The sequence below is a fragment of the Schistocerca nitens genome, chromosome 2 (assembly GCF_023898315.1).
Source record: "Schistocerca nitens isolate TAMUIC-IGC-003100 chromosome 2, iqSchNite1.1, whole genome shotgun sequence".
Taxonomy (NCBI): domain Eukaryota; kingdom Metazoa; phylum Arthropoda; class Insecta; order Orthoptera; family Acrididae; genus Schistocerca; species Schistocerca nitens.
The window spans coordinates 347,007,167-347,022,504 of NC_064615.1; the positions used below are offsets into that span (position 1 = coordinate 347,007,167).

Here is a 15,338-nt window from a genome sequence, read left to right on the forward strand (position 1 = left end):
TCCGAATTCTTAATATATTCAGATGGCACGTTGAAAAGGCAAATGGATGTTCATTTAAAAACGTAGCGCATGTACAAGAGCACACTATAGCATTACCCATCATAAACAAGAAATTATGCAAAACTTTTGGTGACGGGAACAATGTGTAATTGGAGGATGGCTGTTAAAAATATGCATTTGCACGTGGAAGGAGCTGTCGGAAAGGGTCAGTGCTATCAATTTTTATTTCAGTTTCTTCAATCAATTTTGTTAAATTTTGATTATAAACTGCAAAAATATCCTGTCACATATTGGGAGAAAATATGCCGAACAAAGCTTGTGAGCCTAAAATAGGTTCACTATTGATTTAAACGTCCGCGGAACAGCAAGGAAATATCAATTTTTTATGTTACTGTAAGGCACAAGGGTGTTCCAAAACTGTAAAAGGACATTTACAACGCCGGCCGGGGAGGTCGAGCGGTTCTAGGCGCTACAGTCTGGAACAGCGCGACCGCTACGGTCGCAGGATCGAATCCTGCCCCGGGCATGGATATGTGTGATGTCCTTAGGTTAGTTAGGTTTAAGTAGTTCTAAGTTCTAGGGGACTGATGACCTCAGATGTAAGTCCCATAGTGCTCAGAGCCATTTGAGCAATTTGACATTTACAACAATCGAACAGCTCCTCTGGTTGCACACTGATTTATTGCCAGCATAACTTTTGCCAGTGACTCGACGGCGTCAGGCACTGTAAAAGGTTGTAGCTTTAGTACTGTGAAGGGTTGTAGCTTTAGTGAGTGTATGTCGAGTTACTGACCGTCAAAAAACTTTTATGAGATGTGAGTTGACGTACAAATGTGCCAGTGGATGATGGTGAATTGGCAACAGACTCACAGAGACATCTGACTATCGCTGAATACAGGATAATCTGCTTTTTCAAACAGTATCACATTCAAAAATTGTGCTGTTGTGTGGTGCTCAGTGCAAAGACTGATTTGATGCAGCTCTTCACGTTAGTCTATCCTGTGCACGCCGCTTCATGTATGCATAGAGTTGTGGAACTACTCTAGGCAACTGTAGACTATCGTAAGCAAGCATACGTGGCTGTAGTTCTCCTAACAGTTTTGGCCAATTAAAGTAGTACCTGTATTCCTGTATGTTAAGTGTGATGCATACCTCATAACGATTGCTTTCTTTGCATATACGACCAGTGTCTTACTAGAAAAATGCACTCCGCCATCAGGCCACAAGTGGCCCATCGGGACCATCCGACCGCCGTGTCATCCTCAGATGAGGATGTGGATAGGAGGGGCATGTGGTCAGCACACCGCTCTCCCGGTCGTCATGATGGTTTTCTTTGACCGGAGCCGCCACTATTCGGTCGAGTAGCTCGTCAATTGGCATCACGAGGCTGAGTGCACCCCGAAAAATGGCAACAGCGCATGGCGGCCCTGACGGTCACCCATCCAAGCGCCGGCCGCGCCCGACAGCGCTTAACTTCGGTGATCTTACGGGAACCGGTGTTTCCACTGCGGCAAGGCCGTTGCCAGTGTCTTACTAGACGCCCGTAAAAATCGTAAGTGGTGAACCGTCTAGAAACTCGGTGAGGATATAAAAGGACCCATGGGACCTATGGAACATGCTTGTTCTGCATAGTTATCCTCCTTTCTCTTACTGAAACGTAAACAGTATTTACAGCAAAATTAAAAATGTCAGATTTTAATTAAGGCTTCATTCGAAAATTGCTGGTTTGTAACATGAAATGGATGGCTATTGTAATAAAAATAAAGAAAACTATACAAATTTAGCATATAGAGCTAAAAAACGAAATTTCCTCAACAAAAACGTAGATAAATAATGCTATAAACTAATTTTTATTACTTATAAAATGAATTTGTATTAGGAAAGGACGTAAAATACGCAGTGGACTAACACTGTATAATCTGCAGTTCTAATTATGTGCAAAAGAAGCAAATAAAAAAACAAAGAGAAGTCGTCTGCTCCCAGTTTCACTTACACACTCATGTGCATTTCTTCACCAGCCAACGTTAACAATACTCTAGGCAATCCTACCATTTACTACGTCCATTGCGAAGCGCGGCAAAACTACCAGACTGTAGTTCTGGTAGAGTTCAACTGTATACGTACGAAACTACTGCATATTACATCCTTTGGAACCCGATTACCGAAATCAAGCCATAATCTCCCTCTACGACTTCTACCTCCTTTAACCTCCTCACGTCCCCCCACCTCGCAACACACATGCACGAAACTGAGACGCCTTTGATGCCTCAGGATGTGTCCTATTAATTGACTCGTTCTTCTAGTAACGTTGTGCCAACAAATTTCTCTCTCATTTGATTTAGTGCCTCTTCATTATTTATCCGATCTACTCATCCAAAGTTCAGACTTCTTCAGTAGCAGCACATTTCCATAGCTTCTATTCATTCCTGCCTCACCTGTTTATCGTCGACTTTTCACTTGCGTATGAGGCTGCACTCGAGACAAATCAAAAAATAATTTCTGACAGTTTATGCTCGATGTTTACAAATGTTTAATTTTCAGAAACTCTTTTCATGCTATTACAGCCCACGTTGTCTATCCTATCTACCTCGACCATCGTCAGTTACTTTGCTGTTCAAATAGCAAACTAATTTATTACATTAAGTGAATTATTTCTTAATCTAATTCGTTCAGCATCGCCTGATTGAATTCGGCTACATTCCATTACTTTTGTTTTACTTTCGTTAATATTCGTCTCGTAACATTTTTTCAGATACTGTTCTTTCCATTCATCTGATACTTTAACGTCTTTGTTGTGTCTCTCTGGGTTACAATGTCGTTGGAAATCATTCAAGTTTTTTTCTCCCCAGTGAACTTCATTTACTTTCAAAATCCCTCCTTGGGTTCCTTTAGTGCTTACTCAAAGCACAGATTCAATAACATCAGCTATAGGGCAGAACCTTGTCTTTCTCCTTCCTCGGCTACTGCTTCCCATCGACACTAATAACGGCAGTCTCATTTCTACAGACGTTGTACATTACCTTTGTGCCCCCGTATTTTATTCCTGCTGAATTTCAAAGAGTCTACTCCAGTCAACGTTTTCAAAAGCTTTCTACAAATGCTGTAAAAATAGGTTTGCATTTCTTCAGTCTTTCTTCTAAGATATGTCTTAGGCTCAGCATGGTTTCGTGTGTTCCTATATTTATTTATTTATTTATTTACATGTCAAGTTCCGTAGGACCAAATTGAGGAGAAAATCTCCAAGGTCATGGAACGAGTCAGTTCATGAACTTACAACATAAAAATAATAACAGATAAAAATAAATGTTCATGAACCTGAAAGAAAATCAGTCCATAAGTTTAAGCAAACGCTATCAGCATTACAATGAGAATCAGCTTAATTTTTCAAGGAACCCGAAACGCACACTGTTCTCTAGAGAGGTCGGTTTCTATAACTTTTTCCATTCGTCTGCAAATAATACGTGTAAATATGTGCAGCCATGACTTACTAAACTAACGTATCGGTAATATTCACGCTTGTCAGAAACTTCTTCTTTGGAATTGGAATTATCACATTCTTCTAGAAATCTGATGGCATTTCGCCTGTCTCATATAGTCTGCATACCAGATGAAACAACTTCGTCATGCTCTGTAATCCCAAGAATTTAACTAATTGTGAAGAATGTCATCTACTCCAGGTGCCTTGTTCCAACTTAAGTCTTTACGTGCTCAGGCAAATTCTTCTCGCAGTATCGTACCTTCCGTCTAATCTCCATCCACTTCTTCTTTCGTTTCCATAATATTGGTTTCAACTTAATTATGTTACTATCAATCCTGTTCAAAGAATTTATCTCACTAAGACAAAGAAATGTTTCCCGATTAAATAACTAGCTGAGAAAGTACTGAACACTTAATTTCATAATTAGAGAATAAGTCGACGTGTTATTTTTAAATATTTCAAATGTAAAGCGAGGTAGAAAAAAGCGGTACGTGCGAAATGACACCACTACGAATCATGACTTTCAGGTGCGCTTGTCATGCGTTACGACATCTTTGAGTGTGTGTCTCGCTTGCGCAGCAATTACTGAAATTTTCATCATTACAATTTATTCAACAGCAGGTGACATAATTAAACATATTTCCCCATTACTCGGAAGAGCGAAAATTTTATAAATGAAATAACGTCAATTTGGAACACATGCTGTGTTCGAGAATTACTAACTACCTCGAAGATAACGATTTATTGACACATAGTCAGCACGGATTCAGAAAATATTGCTCTTGTGAAACACACCAGCTCTGTATACTCAATAAGTAATTAGTGCTATCGACAGGGGATGTCCAATTGATTCCATATTTTTAGAGTTCCACAAGGCTTTCGACACCGTTTTGTAACACCCCACCCGTCACTTAGCTGGTTTTGGCGTGTGTTCACCGCAAGTAATTGACTAACAGATCAACAGAGAGTGCAAAACTGCCGCCATATCTGATAACGCAAAAAAGTAATATGGCCCTGTGACTCCTGATTGAACTGCGGTGGCAGTGCTGACATTAATTTATTCAGAATTGATCACTTTCAATTAAAAAAGGAGTGCACATTGATGTTATATTCAGCTATTGAACACCATATGCAAATGTTGAACATAAAATTAATTAAGAAAGTGACTTGGGATTTCAACTACTTGATTGAAAACAGATGCAGTCGATTAGCACAAATTTATTTTTTTACTCCAGACCTTCAATCATCACATTACAAGACTCTCCTATCAGGCAGTGGTAATAAATTGCGTTTGCGTGGAGTAAAGCGCGACAACTCTAAAGTAATTCCTATCGACTGACCCTGGCATAATGTGAAGTGCGAGAAGAATTCTACAACACACGGCCCATGAAATCCTCATGGAAACTTTGTAATATCACCAAATACAGCGTGGTGGAGCGGCGTCGTTGTCTGGACGTCGGCCGACCTTGTGGTGCTGCAAGGCTGCGCTCGTCTATTCACTCCTAGCTATCTTGCTCAGTACATAGCTGAACCAAAACTTTCTATCTCCAAGCTCAATCATTCCATTTGCTAAGTCCTAAACTGCAGAGATGCTCACTCTTTCTCAGGCAAGCTAAGTAAAGAACGCCACGTCCGCACTCTAGGCAAGCTGGGAACGGAAGACCTCTGCCGGGACTTCTCACAGTCCGCTCTTCGCCTCGGTTTCCCCTCCAGCAAAATCACTTACGCCAATTGCAGCGAAAGTAGCGTTAATTATGTGTCGCTTCCCAGAGCTGACCAATGCCTGCTCTGGGAAGTGAACAAATTCCCACAAAATTTACCTTCCTCTCAACTTCTATTTTGCTCCTCCCAGGCCACCCATCAAGGTTGGCGTCCACACAAACACCAAGTTTTCCGGAATTCTGACTCCCAGCAGAGTACTTCAAATTCCTTGGTCCTACGTTCCCATCGGAGGCCAGCGTATTTCATTCTGTCGCTCTTCAACTGATTTGCTTCAGACTCTGCGGGCTGTGGATTCAGCGTGAAGTTGCTATAGTCACGAACACACATACACTCCTGGAAATTGAAATAAGAACACCGTGAATTCATTGTCCCAGGAAGGGGAAACTTTATTGACACATTCCTGGGGTCAGATACATCACATGATCACACTGACAGAACCACAGGCACATAGACACAGGCAACAGAGCATGCACAATGTCGGCACTAGTACAGTGTATATTCACCTTTCGCAGCAATGCAGGATGCTATTCTCCCATGGAGACGATCGTAGAGATGCTGGATGTAGTCCTGTGGAACGGCTTGCCATGCCATTTCCACCTGGCGCCTCAGTTGGACCAGCGTTCGTGCTGGACGTGCAGACCGCGTGAGACGACGCTTCATCCAGTCCCAAACATGCTCAATGGGGGTCAGATCCGGAGATCTTGCTGGCCAGGGTAGTTGACTTACACCTTCTAGAGCACGTTGGGTGGCACGGGATACATGCGGACGTGCATTGTCCTGTTGGAACAGCAAGTTCCCTTGCCGGTCTAGGAATGGTAGAACGATGGGTTCGATGACGGTTTGGATGTACCGTGCACTATTCAGTGTCCCCTCGACGATCACCAGTGGTGTACGGCCAGTGTAGGAGATCGCTCCCCACACCATGATGCCGGGTGTTGGCCCTGTGTGCCTCGGTCGTATGCAGTCCTGATTGTGGCGCTCACCTGCACGGCGCCAAACACGCATACGACCATCATTGGCACCAAGGCAGAAGCGACTCTCATCGCTGAAGACGACACGTCTCCATTCGTCCCTCCATTCACGCCTGTCGCGACACCACTGGAGGCGGGCTGCACGATGTTGGGGCGTGAGCGGAAGACGGCCTAACTGTGTGCGGGACCGTAGCCCAGCTTCATGGAGACGGTTGCGAATGGTCCTCGCCGATACCCCAGGAGCAACAGTGTCCCTAATTTGCTGGGAAGCGGCTGTGCGGTCCCCTACGGCACTGCGTAGGATCCTACGGTCTTGGCGTGCATCCGTGCGTCGCTGCGGTCCGGTCCCAGGTCGACGGGCACGTGCACCTTCCGCCGACCACTGGCGACAACATCGATGTACTGTGGAGACCTCACGCCCCACGTGTTGAGCAATTCGGCGGTACGTCCACCCGGCCTCCCGCATGCCCACTATACGCCCTCGCTCAAAGTCCGTCAACTGCACATACGGTTCACGTCCACGCTGTCGCGGCATGCTACCAGTGTTAAAGACTGCGATGGAGCTCCGTATGCCACGGCAAACTGGCTGACACTGACGGCGGCGGTGAACAAATGCTGCGCAGCTAGCGCCATTCGACGGCCAACACCGCGGTTCCTGGTGTTTCCGCTGTGCCGTGCGTGTGATCATTGCTTGTACAGCCCTCTCGCAGTGTCCGGAGCAAGTATGGTGGGTCTGACACACCGGTGTCAATGTGTTCTTTTTTTCATTTCCAGGAGTGTATTTTGACCTCTGTTGACCACTCCACCGTAGCTTTGCGTGGCTTTCTCGCATGCTTCACAGAAAACGGGACAACGGGCATTTATCGACAGGTGTACAAGTTCTCCGTATGTTTCCCGGTACACCAGCATGGAGTCGGGCTCAACCACCCACTCACTGTCATTCATCTTATGGCGGCTAGAGGCCGCGCACCGTTACCTCTTTCTCAGAACTTGAGCCGCCCTAAGCTGCCTATTGTTGCTTCCCTTAGCCGCTCCCCCGGCGGCCACGGTCAATTCTGAGTACTTCCCTGGGGTAAACTAGCCCCCAGTAAATCGACGTGTTTCCACAACGTTTTCATTACTTTAAAACCATCACCCAACATTAATTATTCCAATACGTCCATACTATACCCTCTACAAGATGCATTGTGCCTTGTCAGTAATTTTTGCTCAGCCCTACTGTTTGCTCAACGTGAGTTAGGTGATCTTTAATGACTTCATGTAAGGGGCATAGTTCTTGCCATCTTACATAGCCCCTCTCTTCAAATCAATTTTGTAGTACAGGTGATGACTTCTATGGTGTTACCACCTGTGGTACAAAATTAATATTTCCATCACTGTTATTTTAATCCGTTCACTTGGTTACTTACGGGCGATTAATTACCACTGTCTCCTCTCTGATGCAAACTCCCACTCATTCCTAGGGTACCTGCCTTCAATGACTGGGTTTACTGTTAAAGACGTGGTCATTATTTAGTCTAATTTTAATTTAATCTCTGCCGATTCCTGAGACAATTACTGGTCAGAGTACTCAAAAGAAAACTACAGTTGTATTACAAGGACACACGTCGCAAAGGGCAAATACACATGTTTAAGCACCTCTGTGCTTGTCATTTGAATGGCAAGACCCGCAATTATAACTTAAGGTCCAGTCACTTTCAGTTATCCATCCCTACTCGACTTAAATTACTAAAAACATACATGAACAATATTCGTGTAACATTTTGTGAAGTTGATAGTGGTTGCTCTCATTCAATTATATGTGAACGCCCGTTTGACATTTTCTAAATAAAGGTTTTTTTTTATTTGTGTCTCATTGTCTCTGGACGTTTATATTGTGCATGGTGTAAGTGTCATCTTTACACAATTCAACAAGGTTTGGCCCAGTCCAGTGTCTGGATTGTGTACACACATGTACCTTTATATATATATATATATATATATATATATATATATATATATATATATATATATATATATATAGGGTGAGTCACCTAACGTTACCGCTCGATATATTTCGTAAACCACATCAAATACTGACGAACCGATTCCACAGACCGAACGTGAGGAGAGGGGCTAGTGTAATTGTTTAATACAAACCATACAAAAATGCACGGAAGTATGTTTTTTAACACAAACCTACGTTTTTTTAAATGGAACCACGTTAGTTTTGTTAGCACATCTGAACATATAAACAAATACGTAATCAATGCCGTTTGTTGCATTGTAAAATGTTAATTACATCCGGAGTTATTGTAACCTAAAGTAGACGCTTGAGTACCACTCCTCCGCTGTTCGATCGTGTGTATCGGAGAGCACCGAATTACGTAGGGATCCAAAGGGAACGGTGATGGACCTTAGGTACAGAAGAGACTGGAACAGCACATTACGTCCACATGCTATCACCTTTTTATTGGTCTTTTTCACTGACGCACATGTACATTACCATGAGGGGTGATGTTCACGTACACACGTGGTTTCCGTTTTCAATTACGGAGTGGAATAGAGTGTGTCCCGACATGTCAGGCCAATAGATGTTCAATGTGGTGGCCATCATTTGCTGCACACAATTGCAATCTCTGGCGTAATGAATGTCGTACACGCCGCAGTACATCTGGTGTAATGTCGCCGCAGGCTGCCACAATACGTTGTTTCATATCCTCTGGCGTTGTAGGCACATCACGGTACACATTCTCCTTTAACGTACCCCACAGAAAGAAGTCCAGAGGTGTAAGATCAGGAGAACGGGCTGGCCAATTTATGCGTCCTCCACGTCCTATGAAACGCCCGTCGAACATCTTGTCAAGTGTCAACCTAGTGTTAATTGCGGAATGTGCAGGTGCACCATCATGCTGATACCACATACGTCGACGCGTTTCCAGTGGGACATTTTCGAGCAACGTTGGCAGATCATTCTGTAGAAACGCGATGTATGTTGCAGTGCTCTCCGATACACACGATCGAACAGCGGAGGAGTGGTACTCAAGCGTCAACTTTAGGTTACAATATCACCGGATGTAATTAACATTTTACAATGCAACAAACGGCACTGATTAAGTATTTGTTTATATGTTCAGATGTGCTAACAAAACTAACGTGGTTCCTTTTAAAAAAAACGTAGGTTTGTGTTAAAAAACATACTTCCGTGCATTTTTGTATGGTTTGTATTAAACAATTGCACTAGCCCCTCTCCTCACGTTCGGTCTGTGGAAACGGTTCGTCAGTATTTGATGTGGTTTACGAAATATATCGAGCGGTAACGTTAGGTGACTCACCCTGTATATAACTCATAAACAGAACAAATGAGTACGTTCGTTGAGGCGCATGTTATTCATTTGAATCCACACTGACACACTCGCACACACGGCACAAGTTTCTTGCAGGAACGGAAGTGACATTAGTTCTGGCTAGCAAGTTGAGGGATGGCTAACGGCTGAGAAGAGAGCAACGTCGATTACGGAGATGGCGCCACAGGCGCCCGCATCTTCCTGAGGCAGGATGACTCTCACCTAAGAGCTCGTTGTTGACATCTTGTCCGACAGGCACAAGGCCCTATCGGTGCATCTATGATCGGTGACCTCTCGCGGCTCAGTCATAGGTCATTGCTCCTTCTATAGACGTTTTAGGGCAAGGGAGGGACCGTGATAAGACAAGAGCCTATTTTTTGCTCAGGCCCTCAAAGTTGGTGTCATTAGGCACAAAAGGTCAGCTGGGCTGTCGCTCCACCTGACGTGGCGAGCAACAAATATAGAAACCTTCTTGGACCTCTTCATTGCTGCCCCCGATCCGCACTGTGTACAGAGACCAGGACCGATCTCTTTGTCGTACACAGAGGTGCTGGATCTCACCTCTCCTTGGCTGCTGAGCTGACCACCGGCCCGTCGATTCAGGGCGTGGTCTGCATGCCATCATCATCGTCAGCTGTGTGCTCCCCTCATTGCTTTCGTCCTCGTTCCTTGTCAGCTGGTGTGTGGTGTGCCAGGTGTCGTAGCATCAACTCACTCTCGTTCAGTTACGCCACCTTAACAAACTAAGATAACTAATTTCAGTACATGGAAAGTGCTGATGTTTCACGATCAGTACCATCCTTTCTCTTTTAAGACAATGACATTGTCTCATTACAAAAGGAATGATTTTCTTGTTTGTAAATCAACTTCAGGATAAATTAAAATTGAAATGTAACAGAACTTTTTTTATACATAAACATAAAAAATGTACAAGACAACTTGCTTCACAGTCATTCACACACACTCAATCAAGGGATAGGGAATCAAGATTATCTGGACAGGATCCCATCACCATTTCTAACTGCCCAATTCATACGACTAACACGGTGTTGGCCAACCCGACTACATATTTACTATTTACTACTTTTTATCTCTAATCTTGTTTTTTCTTCTCTCTACGCGGCAGACGTCCCTCTTATTGTGCCTGCGAACATGTATAAAACACAACAAACTTAGACATGTGTCAGTCTTACCAAGATTTTTGTTGGAAGTTTGGATAGCGTCCTTTATCGTGTTCTATTGATACACTTCTTCTCTCCTCTATTTTCTTACCGTTTTCTCCTTTTGTTACGAATGGTTTTATAAGGCCTGTGAACATGTTTCGGATTAGCAGTGTCATAATGGCACAACACAGATATAGCTCACTGCTCACACTCGCAGTTGTTACCCTATCTTGGTATCAACAAGTATTTCTGGCGTATCAATGCTGCTGTTCGCTCTGTAGATGATTACACCCGGTTCATTTTAACGTACACTGGGTGCGCTAATTCACGCAACTGCGCATAGCTGTCCACCTCTTACGTATTCAGGGGCATACGAGATGCTTCGGTGCGTCCTCGTAACGACCTACGGGACTGGCCACCTTAAATATGTTCTCCAATGACGGCGATACAATTACGGGAACTTTTCTGTAATTTACAGAGTTCCTAAACTATCTTTTTCTAGGGGTAGGCCCAGAAATACTTGTATTCCATTCTTTAATCACGTGTTTTTACAAAATAATCTAGTGCTTCACTTTCACAACATCGAGAGGCGAGATATCATTATTAATAATAAAACACAAAATATAGGCACATATAAACGAGACATTCTACCACTAAGATCAGTATGTACACAAACAAACAAGACACTTTAACAAAATCCTTATTCTAAGCCTATATTTACTACAATTCCATGTACAACGTCTGCAGTTCATCATTCCACAAATGCCTTTACATGTGTTATCGGATGCACTCCCAGCGATTTTCCTGTTTTTATGGATTCTACTTCCAATGCGTTGGCGTGCTCTATTCTCCGCACGCGCACAGGCCCACTATACGCGGCGAAGAAGTTGTGGCACAACTTCCTTTGCTTGTTTGACAGTCGGTGTGTCTTAGTGAGTACCTTTTCCCTAACCACAAATTGTCGTACTCGCGCCCCTTTATCTGCTCGTACTTTGCACTTCTCGCCTGCACGTCGGATATTTTGTAGGGCTTTCTCCACGACGGTCCCATGTCGCTGCCTTGTTCTTGGAGGAAACTCCACTAACTGACGGAGCCTGTCCGGCGGGTCCCGTTTCTTTAGTACCGTGATTGGAGCTAACAGGGTGGTGCTGTGGGGTATCTCATTAATTACTTCCTGGAAATCTTTGATGAAGATGTCACATGTGGCGTGCTTCTTACTGCAGTACAATCTGCAAAGGTTTCGTAAATCCTTCATTGTTCTTTCAGAGGGATTAGAACTGGGGTGGAAGCGGGATATGAAAACTGCTTTAATTCCATGACTTTCGAGTGTTGTCTTCCATATCTCCGACCTGTACTGTGGCCCATTGTCTGACAAAATATACTCTACTGGCCCTACTTGTGCCAGGAAATCTCTACGTAGCGCCCTGCTCACCGTTGTCCCGGTTGCTCTTTTCAATGGTGCCAGGGAGACATACTTAGACGTTAATTCTAAGACCACCATGATGTATCTACAGGGTGTTTCAAAAATGACCGGTATATTTGAAACGGCAATAAAAACTAAACGAGCAGCGATAGAAATACACCGTTTTGCAATATGCTTGGGACAACAGTACATTTTCAGGCGGACAATTACAGTAGTTACAATTTTCAACAACAGATGGCGCTGCAAGTGATGTGAAAGATATAGAAGACAACGCAGTCTGTGGGTGCGCCATTCTGTACGTCGTCTTTCTGTTGTAAGCGTGTGCTGTTCACAACGTGCAAGTGTGCTGTAGACAACATGGTTTATTCCTTAGAACAGAGGATTTTTCTGGTGTTGGAATTCCACCACCTAGAACACAGTGTTGTTGCAACAAGACGAAGTTTTCAACGGAGGTTTAATGTAACCAAAGGACCGAAAAGCGATACAATAAAGGATCTGTTTGAAAAATTTCAACGGACTGGGAACGTGACGGATGAACGTGCTGGAAAGGTAGGGCGACTGCGTACGGCAACCACAGAGGGCAACGCGCAGCTAGTGCAGCAGGTGATCCAACAGCGGCCTCGGGTTTCCGTTCGCCGTGTTGCAGCTGCGGTCCAAATGACGCCAACGTCCACGTATCGTCTCATGCGCCAGAGTTTACACCTCTATCCATACAAAATTCAGACGCAGCAACCCCTCAGCGCCGCTACCATTGCTGCACGAGAGACATTCGCTAACGATATAGTGCACAGGATTGATGACGGCGATATGCATGTGGGCAGCATTTGGTTTACTGACGAAGCTTATTTTTACCTGGACGGCTTCGTCAATAAACTGGCGCATATGGGGAACCGAAAAGCCCCATGTTGCAGTCCCATCGTCCCTGCATCCTCAAAAAGTACTGGTCTGGGCCGCCATTTCTTCCAAAGGAATCATTGGCCCATTTTTCAGATCCGAAACGATTACTGCATCACGCTATCTGGACATTCTTCGTGAATTTGTGGCGGTGCAAACTGCCTTAGACGACACTGCGAACACCTCGTGGTTTATGCAAGATGGTGCCCGGCCACATCGCACGGCCGACGTCTTTAATTTCCTGAATGAATATTTCGATGATCGTGTGATTGCTTTGGGCTATCCGAAACACACAGGAGGCGGCGTGGATTGGCTTCCCTATTCGCCAGACATGAACCCCTGTGACTTCTTTCTGTGGGGACACTTGAAAGACCAGGTGTACCGCCAGAATCCAGAAACAATTGAACAGCTGAAGCAGTACATCTCATCTGCATGTGAAGCCATTCCGCCAGACACGTTGTCAAAGGTTTCGGGTAATTTCATTCAGAGACTACGCCATATTATTGCTACGCATGGTGGATATGTGGAAAATATCGTACTATAGAGTTTCCCAGACCGCAGCGCCATCTGTTGTTGAAAATTATAACTACTGTAATTTCGAAAGTTTGTCTGCCTGAAAATGTACTGTTGTCCCAAGCATATTGCAACAAACGGTGTATTTCTATCGCTGCTCGTTTAGTTTTTATTGCCGTTTCAAATATACCGGTCATTTTTGAAACACCCTGTATAACCCCTTTGTGTGGTTGGTAACGGACCCATCAAGTCCGTCGCCGCTGTTTGTCTTAATTTCTCCGGAATAATGGGGTACAGAGGCGGCTGCATGGCTACAATACTTGTTTTCGCCTTCTGACACTTCTTACACACCGCGAGAACCTTGCGTATTCGTCTCCCCATGTTTTTGAAGTGACAGACGCTTTTTAGTTTCAAGAAGCACTTCTTGGGTCCGAAGTGAGCATAACTGAGATGTGTATACCAGATGAGTTTGTTTATTACTTCCTCTGGCACATACACGACCCACAACGTCTTACCCGGATTTCTTCTGTAAAACAGGACCCCCTTTCTTAACAGATAATGCTGCCTAAGCCTGGCTTGCGTACTATCTTTCCACTTTTCTTTTATTCCTCTCAGCACAGGATCTTTGTCTCGTTCTCGCCCAATATCACGCATTGTCACTGTGATATAATTTTCAAATGTCACTTTTCGTAGATAGAACAAGGAGAAATGTTCTTGTTCCAATTCTTCAGCCTGATAATCGCTTATCCCCAGAGGGGAACGGGATAGCGCATCCGCTATTACATTTGTGGGTCCCGGTACGTAGACCATTGTGAAATTGAATTCCTGGAGGACAACAACCCATCTCGCAAGCCTCCCATGCATTAATTTGGCCGTAAGTAAGAACTCCAGAGCTCTATGAGCGGTATAGACATGTGTCTTACGTCCGAATAAAAAGTACTTGAACTTCTGGAACCCCCACACTATCGCGAGGGCCTCCAGTTCTGTTACTGAGTAGTTCCTTTCGATTTTACTCAGCACCCGACTCCCGAACGCGATCGTTTTGTGTATCTTTACTCCATCTTCTTCATATTCTTGGAAGACCATTACGCCTAGCCCGGTTTTCGCGCTATCCGTGGCCATACAGAAGTCATGCGCCAGGTCAGGATGTCACAGACTCGGAGCCTTTACCAGAGCTGATTTTAGCATACTGAATTCGCTTTCTGCATCATTGTCCCATACCCACGCCGCATTCTTTCCGGTTACTTGACACTGTAGTGGTGTCGCCAATTTTTTTGTAAAAATTCACGACACCGAGAAAGCCTCTCAGCTGTTTCCTTGTGGTAGGCGTTGCAAATTCTGCGATTGCCCTCATTTGCTCTGGGTCTGGCATAATTCCTTCCCCTGAGATGACATGACCCAAAAAATGTACTTGTCTTCCTCCAAAGCAGGACTTTTTTTATATTTACCGTCACCCCATGTTTTCTTAATTTGGAGATCACTTCTTATAGAAGATTGTTGTGAGATTCCCATGTATTTTCCGCAATGAGGATATCATCAACGTAACATGTTATTCTCTCCCTTAACCCCTCATCCAAAATTGTTCCTAATCCTCTTATAAATGCTGCAGACGAAATATTCAGGCCAAAGGGGAGTCTCTTAAATTGGTAGCATCTACCAGATGTGATGAACGCCGTGTATCTTCTACATTCTGGATCCAACTCGATTTGCCAGAAGCTGGATTTCAAATCCAGAGAGGAAAACACCGAAACTCCATGGAATCTCTGCAGCAACTCTCGGGTCTGTCGGTTTCCGGAACTATGATCGTATTGATCTACCGGGAATCTAACACAAGTCGAATTTCCCCGT

General features: G+C 44.2%; 1 pseudogene; it reads right to left on the reverse strand.

Annotated features, from left to right (window-relative positions):
* Positions 1-1,406: 1,406 nt before the first annotated feature.
* Positions 1,407-1,524, reverse strand: LOC126238700 (5S ribosomal RNA; annotated as a pseudogene).
* Positions 1,525-15,338: the final 13,814 nt, after the last annotated feature.